Genomic DNA, 14497 nt, shown 5'->3' on the forward strand with positions numbered 1-14497 from the left:
GAGTGCGTGTCGTCTAGTAGGTTTGTTGGCGGCGGCTGCTGTGAATCGCGTCCACGCGTCATGGATGCTTGTGCTCTCGCGATCTCCAGATTAGTGCGGCAGTAGCGCCACACGTCGGTGCGTTTGCAACATGCCGCTTGACAGATTTTCGGCACCAGCCACTATATCGCGAAAGAAAGCACATATACAGCTGCGCTGAAATTTCGCATTGGGGAGTATTGTAATCGGCGGTGAATTTTTTTTCTTGTGAACTAGGCATAACTGTACCAAGTGTTACATTGAACGACATAGATTCAGAAATGCAATTTTTCTGAAATGCGCAAACTTACAGGCACCAGGGTGGTACTGATGAATCTAAACAAAATATTAAATTTTCTTTCCAATTTCGTAATATTAGTCAAAACTTTCTATGGTGGTGTAACTTCAGCAGTATAGTCAGATTTTGACCATAGGAGTCAACATGCTCTCTCTCCATATAAAGCATACAAGCATTGTTGAGTCAACATTGTTGCCCATCTTGAACTGTGATGGAGAGAGGGTCGTCAGGGTAGCAACAAGAGTTGCCATTTTGTCGTAGGCATCAATCAGTGTGTGCCCCACTGTATCAATCAAAATATGCCATTTCTTTAAGGGGCTGATTGCACGTTAAACGATTATACGGGGCGAAGAAATCCTCATTGACATGACCTCCTGCCCTGGCAGCTGCACTCTGCTCTTGACAAAGTTGGGTGTTATGGTTTAACATTTCTTGCATAAAAGTCTTTGAATAGCAGAAACCTCTGGTATGGCAGAACTAGGTCTCTACTTTCCATGTAGTCCATAAATGCTCGGAAATCATCATTTCTGTTTTGTTACTTAAAGTGAGTTTCCTGGTGCAAATGCAGCTTAGGCTATGCTGTGTCAGCCACAACATTTGTGTTTTTGGGAATGCGTGCAACAACAGAGTAGTAAAGTGGAGTATTTAATGTGCTGACAACTAATGAATCAGAGCAAACTAACAAGGACAAAAGAGAAGAACTCATGTGCACAGACTGCCACCTAGTTCATGCAATGTATTGCATGCAGGTACTATGCAATAACGTTTGGTGTTAAATCACCACTTGACAATGTGAACTGTTTATCAGAAACTCTTCATGCAGATGGCTTTGATAAAAACATTACGTCACCATGTGGATTAACAGCAACAAGGTACTTCAGTAGTGTTTTACTTATAAGTACTCCATACAACTAGCTGCTCGTAAAAATTTTGTGTGCTAAAAAAATAAAATGCGCCTTTATTATGAATTCTCTTAAGGAATATTTTTAGGCAAAAAAAGCTTACTCATACTTGGCTTACCACAGGTACTTCAGTGCGGTCAATGATTGCTCGAAGCACAGGAAAATGCTTCAGCTCCTCCCCCAACCAGGTTTCACATACTGCACGGCTTGGGAACCAGTGTTTGGACAGATGCTACACAATGTTTAGTACAGTCCTGAAGCTCTGGCTCAGTGTCCTGGGGTCTAAGTTTAACCGGTATGCCAGGCCCCTGAAGGGAAGGCTGAGCCAAACCTGTATGAAATGGGCAAAAAGCTGTATCTCGAGTGGGAACCCCTCGCTGCCTTGTCTCAAGACGTGCACGATGTTTGACAAAACAGCAAAAGCACAGCCTTTGGGAGACCTGCAATACCAAGATAACAGTCACTCAGTACTTTAGCTGAAAACATACAAACAAAATACAGATTGGCAGAGGAGAAGAGCATGCTCCAGTATTCAACGTGTTTACAAGCAAAGAAAGGCAGTGAGTTGCCCTGACCTGTGTAAAACCACAGAGCTTCGTACAATGACTTAAGGCAACTGTGGCACTAGTGTCTGCGGAAGCCGCAAGCATGGCAATTTGGGTAAGTACAGGGATTTGCCTAAACTTCGTCCTTCTCACTTTAAATCCCTTCTTTGCAAAGTTATCATTTTTTAAGATATTACTGCGTTGTAAATAGTTAAAAAAACATTGAGATTCTCCGATGGCAGAATTCGAACACAGTACCTGGAAAACAGAAGTTCGATATTGAAGCCATTACGGCATGGAGACATGGACAAGCGGAACCAGTGCAATTAGCAGCCATTATGCATGCTTGCAGAGTCTTATTGCCTTCTGCGTTAAAGAAAAGTGCAAATTGCTTTGAAATTTAGGCCAATTTAGGCCCGGATAAAGCGCAATAAACGAAGCCACAAGACCGTCTGAAGGCCAGCCCAAGCAGGAAGATCAGACAAATCCATGTGACTCAATTATACTCGCATATTCTGGCTCCTACGTTTGGTAACCAGTTCACAATCACTCGTTTGACGGCAACAGCCTGTCTTGCGTGCTTCGTTCCAAAGAAAGCGATACATTTTCTTTTAACAGAAGAATTCGCGCACCCCAGGTGAAAATTTTCTGCTGGTTTCCTCTGGTTTTTTACTGGTTCCAGTAGTGCTGGTTTATTAGCATATTCCCAGCAGCTACGGGCACCAGCAGGTGATGGAACCAGTGGCTGAAACTGATAGCTGCTGGTTTCAGCACAGGGTTGCAGGCAGTCTGCCGACTTGTATGCCACCGATGTTGCAAACATTTCCAAGCAACAAGCTGATGCCCGCATGAACCTAAATGCATGTTTCGTACCTCTGCTGGGACCAGAAGCAAGCCCGCAGGCAGCCTGCCAAGACCAACAAAAAACGAGTAGGCACCCTGCTGGAACCAGCACAGCCAACAGGTTGCCTGTTAGGACCAGCAGAAAACCAGTAAGCACCTTGCTGTGACGATCAGCAGGCAGCCCACTGAGACCAATAGAAAACCAGTAAGCACCGTGCTGGAACCACCACAACCTGCAGATTACTTGCTGGTTCCATCAGAAACCAGTAGAAACCAGCAGCTCCCAGCAGGAAATCAGCAGGAAATTTTCGCCCTATTGCTGAACACCCGAACATACTCACGTCACAAAAGCGTATTTTCTTCGAAAACAGCAGGACATTGTGTAGAAGAGACCACGCGGAGACTGCACAGAAGGCTGGGCGAAGGAACGGAAAAGCTAAGCTTCGAATCAGAAATGGCGTAGAGACGATAGCATCATTTCGCTATCCACCTATAAAGCAACACAAGCACTGTGCGGCGCCACTTCTGTACAAAGCTGGTTCAAGTGTTCATTGCCTATGCAGTTTCCTGCCTTGCTGACAAAGAGCGCACAATGGCGTACATTTCAGCGCTACAGCATTCGCCGGGAGGAGAATAGCGCGAAAGTACACCTAAGGGTGATTGACCACATCGCACAGTCGAGACACCAGTCGGCAGCACAATGCCACGTGACCACGCTTCTTTCTTTACTTATCGTTCTTTCAGATTTCGCGTTCTTACTTTCCTTTAAACAGGGATCACCAGTGTGCTCCATTGCTATCGCACTGTCCTCTTACAGTAATATCATAACTAAGCACCACGGCGAAAGTTTAGTGGTCATGGCGTTGTTCCGCTGAGCTGTGTTGGATCCCTGTCGCAGGTTGGATCCCGGCTGCGCGGCCGCGTTACGATGGGGGCGGAATACAAAACAGCTCGGTCACCCTGCGTTGGGTGCATGGTAAAGAACGCAAGGTGGTCAAAATTAATCTGGGTGCACGTTAAAGAACGCCAGGTGGTCTAAATTTCTGGAGTCCCCCACTACGAGCAATGGGAGGAATTCCTCAAGAGCAGCAATCTTCAAATCCAACACCAGGCTGTCCAGAGGGCCCACGACATCGCGACGCTACTTGGTCTCCCGGTCCCATCGTGGGTGGAGCCACCGACTTAATCTGGGGGAGCCTTCGGCTCGCGTAGATCTTAGTTCCTCAGGACTGAAATAAAGTTCTTGTCATGTCATGTCCCCCACTACGGCGTGCCTCATAATCAGATCGTGGTTTTGGCACGTAAAACCCCATAATTTTAATCTCCCCCCAGCGACTTGCCTCATAATGAAATTATAATTGTTGCGCAAAAAAAAACTCAAAATGTTGGAATTTCTAGCAAAAAAAAAAAAAAAAAGATCACCAGCCCCTCCCCTGTCGGGAAAATGGGGGCAAGCGAAGCTTGTCATGTGTGTATCTGACCTTTGTGGTGATTTTCTTTCTTGCCCTCTCTCTTTATTTTTCTTTCCTTCTCTCCTCCTTTCTATATCTCTTTCTTCCTTTCTCTCTCTATTTCTCTGACCTTCGTGGTGATGTTCTATCTTTCTCTCTCACTCTCGGTCTTTCTTTCTCTCTTTATTTCTTTGATGCTCTCTCTCTTTCATTTTTCTCTCTTTTGTGCCTGATAAGTGCTAATGAGCTTGGACCCTTTCTGCACTATCGCCAGGATCGGCCCACTTTTCAGCGTGACGCCGCCACCACCACCGCCGCTGCCGCCGAAATTTGTGAGCCTATAATGCTTCGCTTAAAAAAGGCGGACGAAAGCTTTGTGATACCGCCCATTTACATCTGCTTTCGTGGCACGTGGCTGCGCGAAAAAAAATTATTTCCTACCCTCAATTTCATTTGAGTATGTGATTAACTGCCAAAAACCTTATTACAACAGCATTTAGCACCCACTCGGAGGCACTTGCAAGATGCGTTGGCTTTTAATGTTCTGTAATTCTGCCCGTTTCTATTTTAGTGACTGACAACGAAAAATAAAGACGACGAAGGTTGTAGCAAGGCTCGCGGCTTGTGTTCACGAGCCTGGCTGGCTGCCTTACGGGTGCGTTGGCCAGCCACGAGCGGCACGTTCTCCTCGTGGTGAAAATGTTCCACGTCTGCCATCAGAACCTGGCTGCCCGAACCAGTGCTCCCGAAGCTTCGTCTATTCCGTCAGAGCCGGCTTCCGGTTATGCCAACCGTCGCCACTTCGTAGCTGCGACAGGACAAGGAAGGTGAAGCGCAAGCTGTCATCCGGCTCGACAAGCAGCGGCTCCAGTAGCTCGCCATCCCACATCACGGCAAACCTCCCGGAAGACTTAGCTGCTCTCACGATGCAGCAGCAACCTGATTTTCCAGGAGATGCAAGAGAAGCAGCTGCTTCGCTGCAGTGCTCAAACGATGAGATGCTGGTTGCGCGAACGCCTCAGCTCGTCGAGCACCAGCACTCACTAGTGCGCCGTCGAGGGAGTGGACAGGAAGCAAGAAGACCGCAGCATGAAGAACGCCTGGATCCAGGTATCGTCACCTCCTCGTTGCATCTCACGGGCTCTGCAGGCAGCGCAGGAAACGTGCTTCGCCGAGGCCCAGAGCCAGGGATGGGACACTGCCTTGTTCATCGAGTAGTCGACGCTGCAGAAGCGCGACTCAGAGGTCGCGGAGGTCAAAGGGTGGGTCCGGATCGTCCCTGGTCGCTGTGCAGAATGTCGACGACCGGTCCGGGCAGGTGGCGAGGTGCCTCTGGTAGTCTTCAGCGTTGGCGGGCGCCATGTGATCCTTGGTGGAAGGGCAAGGCTTAAGGCGGCGCGGAGCGTGTTCCCTGCGGCACTTGGTCATGTGAATTTTGAGCCGACCACTCTTGACTTTGTGGAATGGGTTGTACGGGCACATGGACTCCGGAACGTTTTTGGGAGTGGGGCGGGGGGGGGGGCATGTATTGTCGTCTTAGTATGTTGTGTTTATGGTTTTTTTCTCAGTGTTCAATTCGTATTTATTTACATTACATTTTAGTATTTTCGTAATTCGTATAATTTTGTTGACATCAATTATTACTCTTTGAATTCATTTTCCCCCAAATAAATTTGGCATATTTGTATCCTCGCTCATTCTGCATTGGTATGCACTTTAAAAATACACTGATAACTGGCGCAGACCACGAAAACGACAAAATGGGTTCCAAAGCGGAGAAAAAACATTTTTAATATTTCTGCATTCTATCCCGCAGTGAAGGAAATGGGAACTGACACAAGTACTCAGATGTGATGCAAGTAGGCAAGAAAGTAGGCACTACGTACAAAGCTATTATCGCAGCTTGACGAGCTTCATGGCTGCAGCATGACAAGAGCTAGGGCGTTGCGCGGGAGAGGTTGTCAAAGAAGGCCAAAGGTAACTGTTGGTTCTGCAGTTGTAGACACGAACTCTTTCATAACGGTATCCAAGTGCAGTTCCGCAGCTGTCTTCTTCTGCAGGTGAAGGAGCAGAAGGTGTGTCAGCCTCCGCTGCGTCATTCGATTGGGCAAAAATGTTTTACTCTCATAAGAGCACTGAAAGATCGCTCTCCTGAAACAGTTGACGCAGGTGCAGAAAACACGAGTTGCAGGTACTGGACAACCTGGTCCATCATCTTGCGCATATCTGCAGACTTCCCTAGCAGAATTTGTAAAATGCGTTCACTTGCGGGTGGACCCCCGTCACGCAGGAGCGTTGGGAGAAGCACGAGCTGCGCTGAAAGCCTGCTGATGTCAAAATCTGCAGCGTGTGCACCTAAAAGCTCATTTAGGTCGCTTGCCGCGAAGTTTCGGCTTTCAGCAGCGTCAGTCAAAATGCGCTCAAGGCTGTTCAGCTGCTGATTGCCAGGCTGTTCAAATCACCGTCGGATATCGGTGGTAATACGATCGATCGTGGGAAAAAACACTTTTTCTCTGTGAGGACTTGCCGTCAAACGCTGCAGGCTCCTCAGGTTTGTATGCGAATGGAAGCCTTCTGGGCGGCTGTGAAACTTTGGGAACACGAGGTTCATTTAGACCTGAGTCTGTTGCTCTTGAGTTCGTCCGCTGCCATAGGACGTCAAATGAGGCGTCAGGCCGTACTCTTGACAAGCGGTCACAAAGAGCCTGTGCTGCTTTTATTGACTCCTGCAGCGTGGTAAACTGGGCGTTGAAGCATCCTCAGTTATTCCTCTCTTGGGCCAAACAGAGCTATAGAAAGGTTGATTCCCAATAAAGTTTCGAACTTCTTTAATACTTTCTCATATACATTTATGGCTGTCTTGCTGGTGCCACTGAGAGAGCTTTGAACTGAGGATAGGCTATTATCCCTGACTGATAGGTTTCCGTTCAGTAGCTTTACCGAATGCTGGCTGCCGTGGAGCAAAGATTGGGCCAGGTAGGCTTGATCAATAATCTGGTTGATTTTTTTTACGAGTTCTTCAAGGGCTTGGCATGTACCCTGGTGTTTGATTATTTCAGGTTTGTATTCTGTGGTGTTTGGAAATTTGCGTGTCAGGAGTTTCGTTTCTTGTTAGCGGCCGTCTGTGAACTGATCATCGATCTTTTGTGCAGGTTTTCCGCATTTGCAAGAGTTGTGGTCAGTTTTGTTGTATCTTAAGATGTACTTTAGAAATATATAGTCTCCGGTGATTGCCTCGCTTGTGTATTATTTTCTAGGGAAGTGCGGTGGCATGCGGGAAATGTTTTTTATCAATTGATGTGTTGTTCCCTCTCCATGCATGTTTCGTACATCATTGAGATTCTCCGATGGCAGGATTCGAACACAGTACCTGTAAAACAGAAGCTCGATATTGAAGCCATTACGCCATGGAGACATGGACAAGCGGAACCAGTGCAATTAGCAGCCATTATGCATGCTTGCAGAGTCTTATTGCCTTCTGCGTTAAAGAAAAGTAGAAATTGCTTTGAAATTTAGGCCAATTTAGGCCCGGATAAAGCGCAATAAACGAAGCCACAAGACCGTCTGAAGGCCAGCCCAAGCAGGAAGATCAGACAAATCCACGTGACTCAATTACACTCACATATTCTGGCTCCTACGTTTGGTAACCAGTTCACAATCACTCGTTTGACGGCAACGGCCTGTCTTGCGTGCTTCGTTCCAAAGAAAGTGATACATTTTCTTTCTTTTAACGGTAGAATTCGGGCACCCCAGGTGAAAATTTTCTGCTGGTTTCCTCTGGTTTTTCGCTGGTTCCAGTAGTGCTGGTTTATTAGCACATTCCCAGCAGCTACGGGAACCAGCAGGTGATGGAACCAGTGGCTGAAACTGATAGCTGCTGGTTTCAGCACAGGGTTGCAAGCAGTCGGCCGACTTGTAAGTCACCGATGTTGCAAACATTTCCAAGCAACAAGCTGATGTCCGCATGAACCTAAAGGCATCTTTCGTACCTCTGCTGGGACCAGCAGCAAGCCTGCAGGCAGTCTGCCAAGACCAACAAAAAATCAGTAAGCACCCTGCTGGAACCAGCACAGCCAACAGATTGCCTGTTAGGACCAGCAGAAAATCAGTAAGCACCTTGCTGGAACGATCAGCACGCAGCCCACTGGGATCAATAGAAAACCAGTAAGCACCGTGCTGGAACCAGCACAACCAGCAGATTACTTGCTGGTTCCATCAGATACCAGTACAAACCAGCAGCTCCCAGCAGGAAATCAGCAGGAAATTTTCGCCAGGGACCCTATTGCTGAACACCCGAACATACGTCACAAAAGCGTATTTTCTTCGAAAACAGCAGGACATTGTGTACAAGAGACCACGCGGAGACTGCACGGAAGGCTGGGCGAAGGAACGGAAAAGCTAAACTTCGAATCAGAAATACGTAGAGACGACAGCATCATTTGACTATCCACCTATAAAGCAACACAAGCACTGTGCGGCGTCACTTCTGTACAAAGCTGGATCAAGTGTTCATTGCCGATGCAGTTTCCCGCCTTGCTGACAAAGAGCGCACAATGCCGTACATTTCAGCGCTACAGCACTCGCCGGGAGGAGAAAGGCGCGAAAGTACACCGAAAGGTGATTGACCACATCGCACAGTCGAGACACCAGTCGGCAGCACAATGCCACGTGACCACGCTTCTTTCTTTACTTATCGTTCTTTCAGATTTCGCGTTCTTACTTTCCTTTAAACAGGGATCACCAGTGTGCTCCATTGCTATCGCACTGTCCTCTTACAGTAATATCATAACTAAGCACCGCGGCGAAAGTTTAGTGGTCATGGCGTTGTGCCGCTGAGCTGTGTTGGATCCCGGTCGCGGGTTGGATCCCGGCTGCGCGGCCGCGTTACGATGGGGGCGCAATACAAAACCGCTCGGACACCCTGCGTTGGGTGCACGGTAAAGAACGCAAGGTGGTCAAAATTAATCTGGGTGCACGTTAAAGAACCCCATGTGGCCCAAATTTCCGGAGTGCCCCACTACGGCGTGCCTCATAATCAGATCGTGGTTTTGGCACGTAAAACCCCATAATTTTAATCTCCCCCCCCCAGCGGCTTGCCTCATAATGAAATTATAATTGTTGCGAAAAAAAACTGAAAGTGTTGTAAATTTTAGCCAAAAAAATCACTAGCCCTTCCCCTGTCGGGAAAATGGGGGCAAGCGCTTGTCATGTGTCTATCTGACCTTTGGGGTGATTTTCTTTCTTGCCCTCTCTCTTTATTTTTCTTTCCTTCTCTCCTCCTTTCTCTCTATATCTCTTTCTTCCTTTCTCTCTCTATTTCTCTGACCTTCGTGGTGATTTTCTATCCTTTCTCTCTCTCTCTCAGTCTTTCTTTCTCTCTTTATTTCTTCAGGCTCTCTCTGTTCATTTTCTCTCTTTTCTGCCTGGTAAGTGCTAATGAGCTTGGACCCTTTCTGCACTATCGCCAGGATCGGCCCACTTTTCAGCGTGACGCCGCCACCACCACCGCCGCTGCCACCGAAATTTGTGAGCCTATAATGCTTCGCTTAAAAAAGGCGTACGAAAGCTTTGTGATACCGCCCCTTTACATCTGCTTTCGTGGCACGTGGCTGCGTGAAAAAAAATTATTTCCTACCCTCAATTTCATTTGATTGAAGATGTGAATAACTGCCAAAAACCTTATTACAACAGCATTTAGCACCCACTCAGAGGCACTTGCAAGATGCGTTGGCTTTTAATGTTCTGTCTTCCTGCCCGTTTCTATTTTAGTTACGGACAAAGAAAAAGAAAGACGAGGAAGGTTGTAGCTAGGCTCGCGGCTTGTGTTCACGAGCCTCGCTGGCTGCCTTTACGGGTGCGTTGTCCAGCCACGAGCGGCACGTTCTCCTCGTGGTGAAAAAGTTCCACGTCTGCCATCAGAACCTGGCTGCTGGAACCAGTGCTCCCGAAGCTTCGTCTATTCCGTCAGAGCCTGGCCGGCTTCCGGTTATGCCAACTGTCGCCACTTCGTAGCTGCGACAGGACAAGGAAGGTGAAGCGCAAGCTGTCATCCGGCTCGACAAGCAGCGGCTCCAGTAGCTCGCCATCCCAGATCACGGCAAACCTCCCGGAAGACTTAGCTGCTCTCACGATGCAGCTGCAACCTGATGTTCCAGGAGACGCAAGAGAAGCAGCTGCTTCGCTGCAGTGCTCAAACGATGAGATGCTGGCTGCGCGCACGCCTCAGCTCGTCGAGCAGCAGCACTCACTAGTGCGCCGTCGAGGTTGCGGACAGGGAGCAAGAAGACCGCAGCATGAAGAACCGCTGGATCCAGGTATCGTCACCACCTCGTTGCATGTCACGAGCTCTGCAGGCAGCGCAGGAAACGTGTTATGCCGAGACCCAGAGCCAGGGATGGGACACTGCCTTGTTCATCGAGGACTCGACGCTGCAGAAGCGCGACTCAGAGGTCGCGGAGGTCAAAGGGTGGGTCCGGATCGTCCCTGGTCGCTGTGCAGAATGTCGACGACCGGTCCGGGCAGGTGGCGAGGTGCCTCTGGTAGTCTTCAGCGTTGGCGGGCGCCATGTGATCCTTGGTGAAAGGGCAAGGCTTAAGGCGGCGCGGAGCGTGTTCCCTGCGGCACTTGGTCATGTGAATTTTGAGCCGACCACTCTTGACTTTGTGGAATGGGTTGTACTGGCACATGGACCCCGGAACGTTTTTAGGAGTGGGGGCGGGGGTGGGGGGGCATGTATTGTCGTCTTTGTATGTTGTGTTTATTATTTTTTTCTCAATGTTCGTCAATTCGTACTTATTTACATTACATTTTATTATTTTCATAATTAGTATAATTTTGTTGACATCAATTACTACTCTTTGAATTCATTTTCCCTGAAATAAATTTGGCATATTTGTATCCTCGCTTATTCTGCATTGGTATGCACTTTAAGAATATACTGAAAACCGGCGCAGACCACGCAAATGACAAAATGGGTTCGAAAGCGGCGAAAAATCATTTTCAATATTTCTGCATTCTATCCCTGCAGTGAAGCAAATGTGAACTGACACAAGTACTCAGATGTGATGCAAGCAGGCAAGAAAGTAGGCACTACGTACAAAGCTATTATCGCAGATTGACGAGCTTCATGGCTGCAGCATGACAAGAGCTAGGGCGTTGCGCGGGAGAGGTTGTCAAAGAAGGCCAAAGGTAGCTGTTCGTTCTGCAGTTGTAGACACGAACTCTTTCATAACGGTATCCAAGTGCAGTTCCGCAGCTGTCTTCTTCTGCAGGTGAAGGAGCAGAAGGTGTGTCAGCCTCCGCTGCGTCATTCGATTGGGCAAAAATGTTTTACTCTCATAAGAGCACTGAAAGATCGCTCTCCTGAAACAGTTGACGCAGGTGCAGAAAACACGAGTTGCAGGTACTGGACAACCTGGTCCATCATCTTGCGCATATCTGCAGACTTCCCTAGCAGAATTTGTAAAATGCGTTCACTTGCGGGTGGACCCCCGTCACGCAGGAGCGTTGGGAGAAGCACGAGCTGCGCTGAAAGCCTGCTGATGTCAAAATCTGCAGCGTGTGCACCTAAAAGCTCATTTAGGTCGCTTGCCGCGAAGTTTCGGCTTTCAGCAGCGTCAGTCAAAATGCGCTCAAGGCTGTTCAGCTGCTGATTGCCAGGCTGTTCAAATCACCGTCGGATATCGGTGGTAATACGATCGATCGTGGGAAAAAACACTTTTTCTCTGTGAGGACTTGCCGTCAAACGCTGCAGGCTCCTCAGGTTTGTATGCGAATGGAAGCCTTCTGGGCGGCTGTGAAACTTTGGGAACACGAGGTTCATTTAGACCTGAGTCTGTTGCTCTTGAGTTCGTCCGCTGCCATAGGACGTCAAATGAGGCGTCAGGCCGTACTCTTGACAAGCGGTCACAAAGAGCCTGTGCTGCTTTTATTGCTCCTGCAGCGTGGTAAACTGGGCGTTGAAGCATCCTCAGTTATTCCTCTCTTGGGCCAAACAGAGCTATAGAAAGGTTGATTCCCAATAAAGTTTCGAACTTCTTTAATACTTTCTCATATACATTTATGGCTGTCTTGCTGGTGCCACTGAGAGAGCTTTGAACTGAGGATAGGCTATTATCCCTGACTGATAGGTTTCCGTTCAGTAGCTTTACCGAATGCTGGCTGCCGTGGAGCAAAGATTGGGCCAGGTAGGCTTGATCAATAATCTGGTTGATTTTTTTTACGAGTTCTTCAAGGGCTTGGCATGTACCCTGGTGTTTGATTATTTCAGGTTTGTATTCTGTGGTGTTTGGAAATTTGCGTGTCAGGAGTTTCGTTTCTTGTTAGCGGCCGTCTGTGAACTGATCATCGATCTTTTGTGCAGGTTTTCCGCATTTGCAAGAGTTGTGGTCAGTTTTGTTGTATCTTAAGATGTACTTTAGAAATATATAGTCTCCGGTGATTGCCTCGCTTGTGTATTATTTTCTAGGGAAGTGCGGTGGCATGCGGGAAATGTTTTTTATCAATTGATGTGTTGTTCCCTCTCCATGCATGTTTCGTACATCATTGAGATTCTCCGATGGCAGGATTCGAACACAGTACCTGTAAAACAGAAGCTCGATATTGAAGCCATTACGCCATGGAGACATGGACAAGCGGAACCAGTGCAATTAGCAGCCATTATGCATGCTTGCAGAGTCTTATTGCCTTCTGCGTTAAAGAAAAGTAGAAATTGCTTTGAAATTTAGGCCAATTTAGGCCCGGATAAAGCGCAATAAACGAAGCCACAAGACCGTCTGAAGGCCAGCCCAAGCAGGAAGATCAGACAAATCCACGTGACTCAATTACACTCACATATTCTGGCTCCTACGTTTGGTAACCAGTTCACAATCACTCGTTTGACGGCAACGGCCTGTCTTGCGTGCTTCGTTCCAAAGAAAGTGATACATTTTCTTTCTTTTAACGGTAGAATTCGGGCACCCCAGGTGAAAATTTTCTGCTGGTTTCCTCTGGTTTTTCGCTGGTTCCAGTAGTGCTGGTTTATTAGCACATTCCCAGCAGCTACGGGAACCAGCAGGTGATGGAACCAGTGGCTGAAACTGATAGCTGCTGGTTTCAGCACAGGGTTGCAAGCAGTCGGCCGACTTGTAAGTCACCGATGTTGCAAACATTTCCAAGCAACAAGCTGATGTCCGCATGAACCTAAAGGCATCTTTCGTACCTCTGCTGGGACCAGCAGCAAGCCTGCAGGCAGTCTGCCAAGACCAACAAAAAATCAGTAAGCACCCTGCTGGAACCAGCACAGCCAACAGATTGCCTGTTAGGACCAGCAGAAAATCAGTAAGCACCTTGCTGGAACGATCAGCACGCAGCCCACTGGGATCAATAGAAAACCAGTAAGCACCGTGCTGGAACCAGCACAACCAGCAGATTACTTGCTGGTTCCATCAGATACCAGTACAAACCAGCAGCTCCCAGCAGGAAATCAGCAGGAAATTTTCGCCAGGGACCCTATTGCTGAACACCCGAACATACGTCACAAAAGCGTATTTTCTTCGAAAACAGCAGGACATTGTGTACAAGAGACCACGCGGAGACTGCACGGAAGGCTGGGCGAAGGAACGGAAAAGCTAAACTTCGAATCAGAAATAACGTAGAGACGACAGCATCATTTGACTATCCACCTATAAAGCAACACAAGCACTGTGCGGCGTCACTTCTGTACAAAGCTGGATCAAGTGTTCATTGCCGATGCAGTTTCCCGCCTTGCTGACAAAGAGCGCACAATGCCGTACATTTCAGCGCTACAGCACTCGCCGGGAGGAGAAAGGCGCGAAAGTACACCGAAAGGTGATTGACCACATCGCACAGTCGAGACACCAGTCGGCAGCACAATGCCACGTGACCACGCTTCTTTCTTTACTTATCGTTCTTTCAGATTTCGCGTTCTTACTTTCCTTTAAACAGGGATCACCAGTGTGCTCCATTGCTATCGCACTGTCCTCTTACAGTAATATCATAACTAAGCACCGCGGCGAAAGTTTAGTGGTCATGGCGTTGTGCCGCTGAGCTGTGTTGGATCCCGGTCGCGGGTTGGATCCCGGCTGCGCGGCCGCGTTACTATGGGGGCGCAATACAAAACCGCTCGGACACCCTGCGTTGGGTGCACGGTAAAGAACGCAAGGTGGTCAAAATTAATCTGGGTGCACGTTAAAGAACCCCATGTGGTCCAAATTTCCGGAGTGCCCCACTACGGCGCGCCTCATAATCAGATCGTGGTTTTGGCACGTAAAACCCCATAATTTTAATCTCCCCCCCAGCGGCTTGCCTCATAGTGAAATTATAATTGTTGCGAAAAAAAAACTGAAAGTGTTGTAAATTTTAGCCAAAAAAAATCACTAGCCCTTCCCCTGTCGGGAAAATGGGGGCAAGCGCTTGTCATGTGTCTATCTGACCTTTGGG

Source organism: Dermacentor silvarum, chromosome 1 (assembly GCF_013339745.2).
Source record: "Dermacentor silvarum isolate Dsil-2018 chromosome 1, BIME_Dsil_1.4, whole genome shotgun sequence".
Taxonomy (NCBI): Eukaryota; Metazoa; Arthropoda; class Arachnida; order Ixodida; family Ixodidae; genus Dermacentor; species Dermacentor silvarum.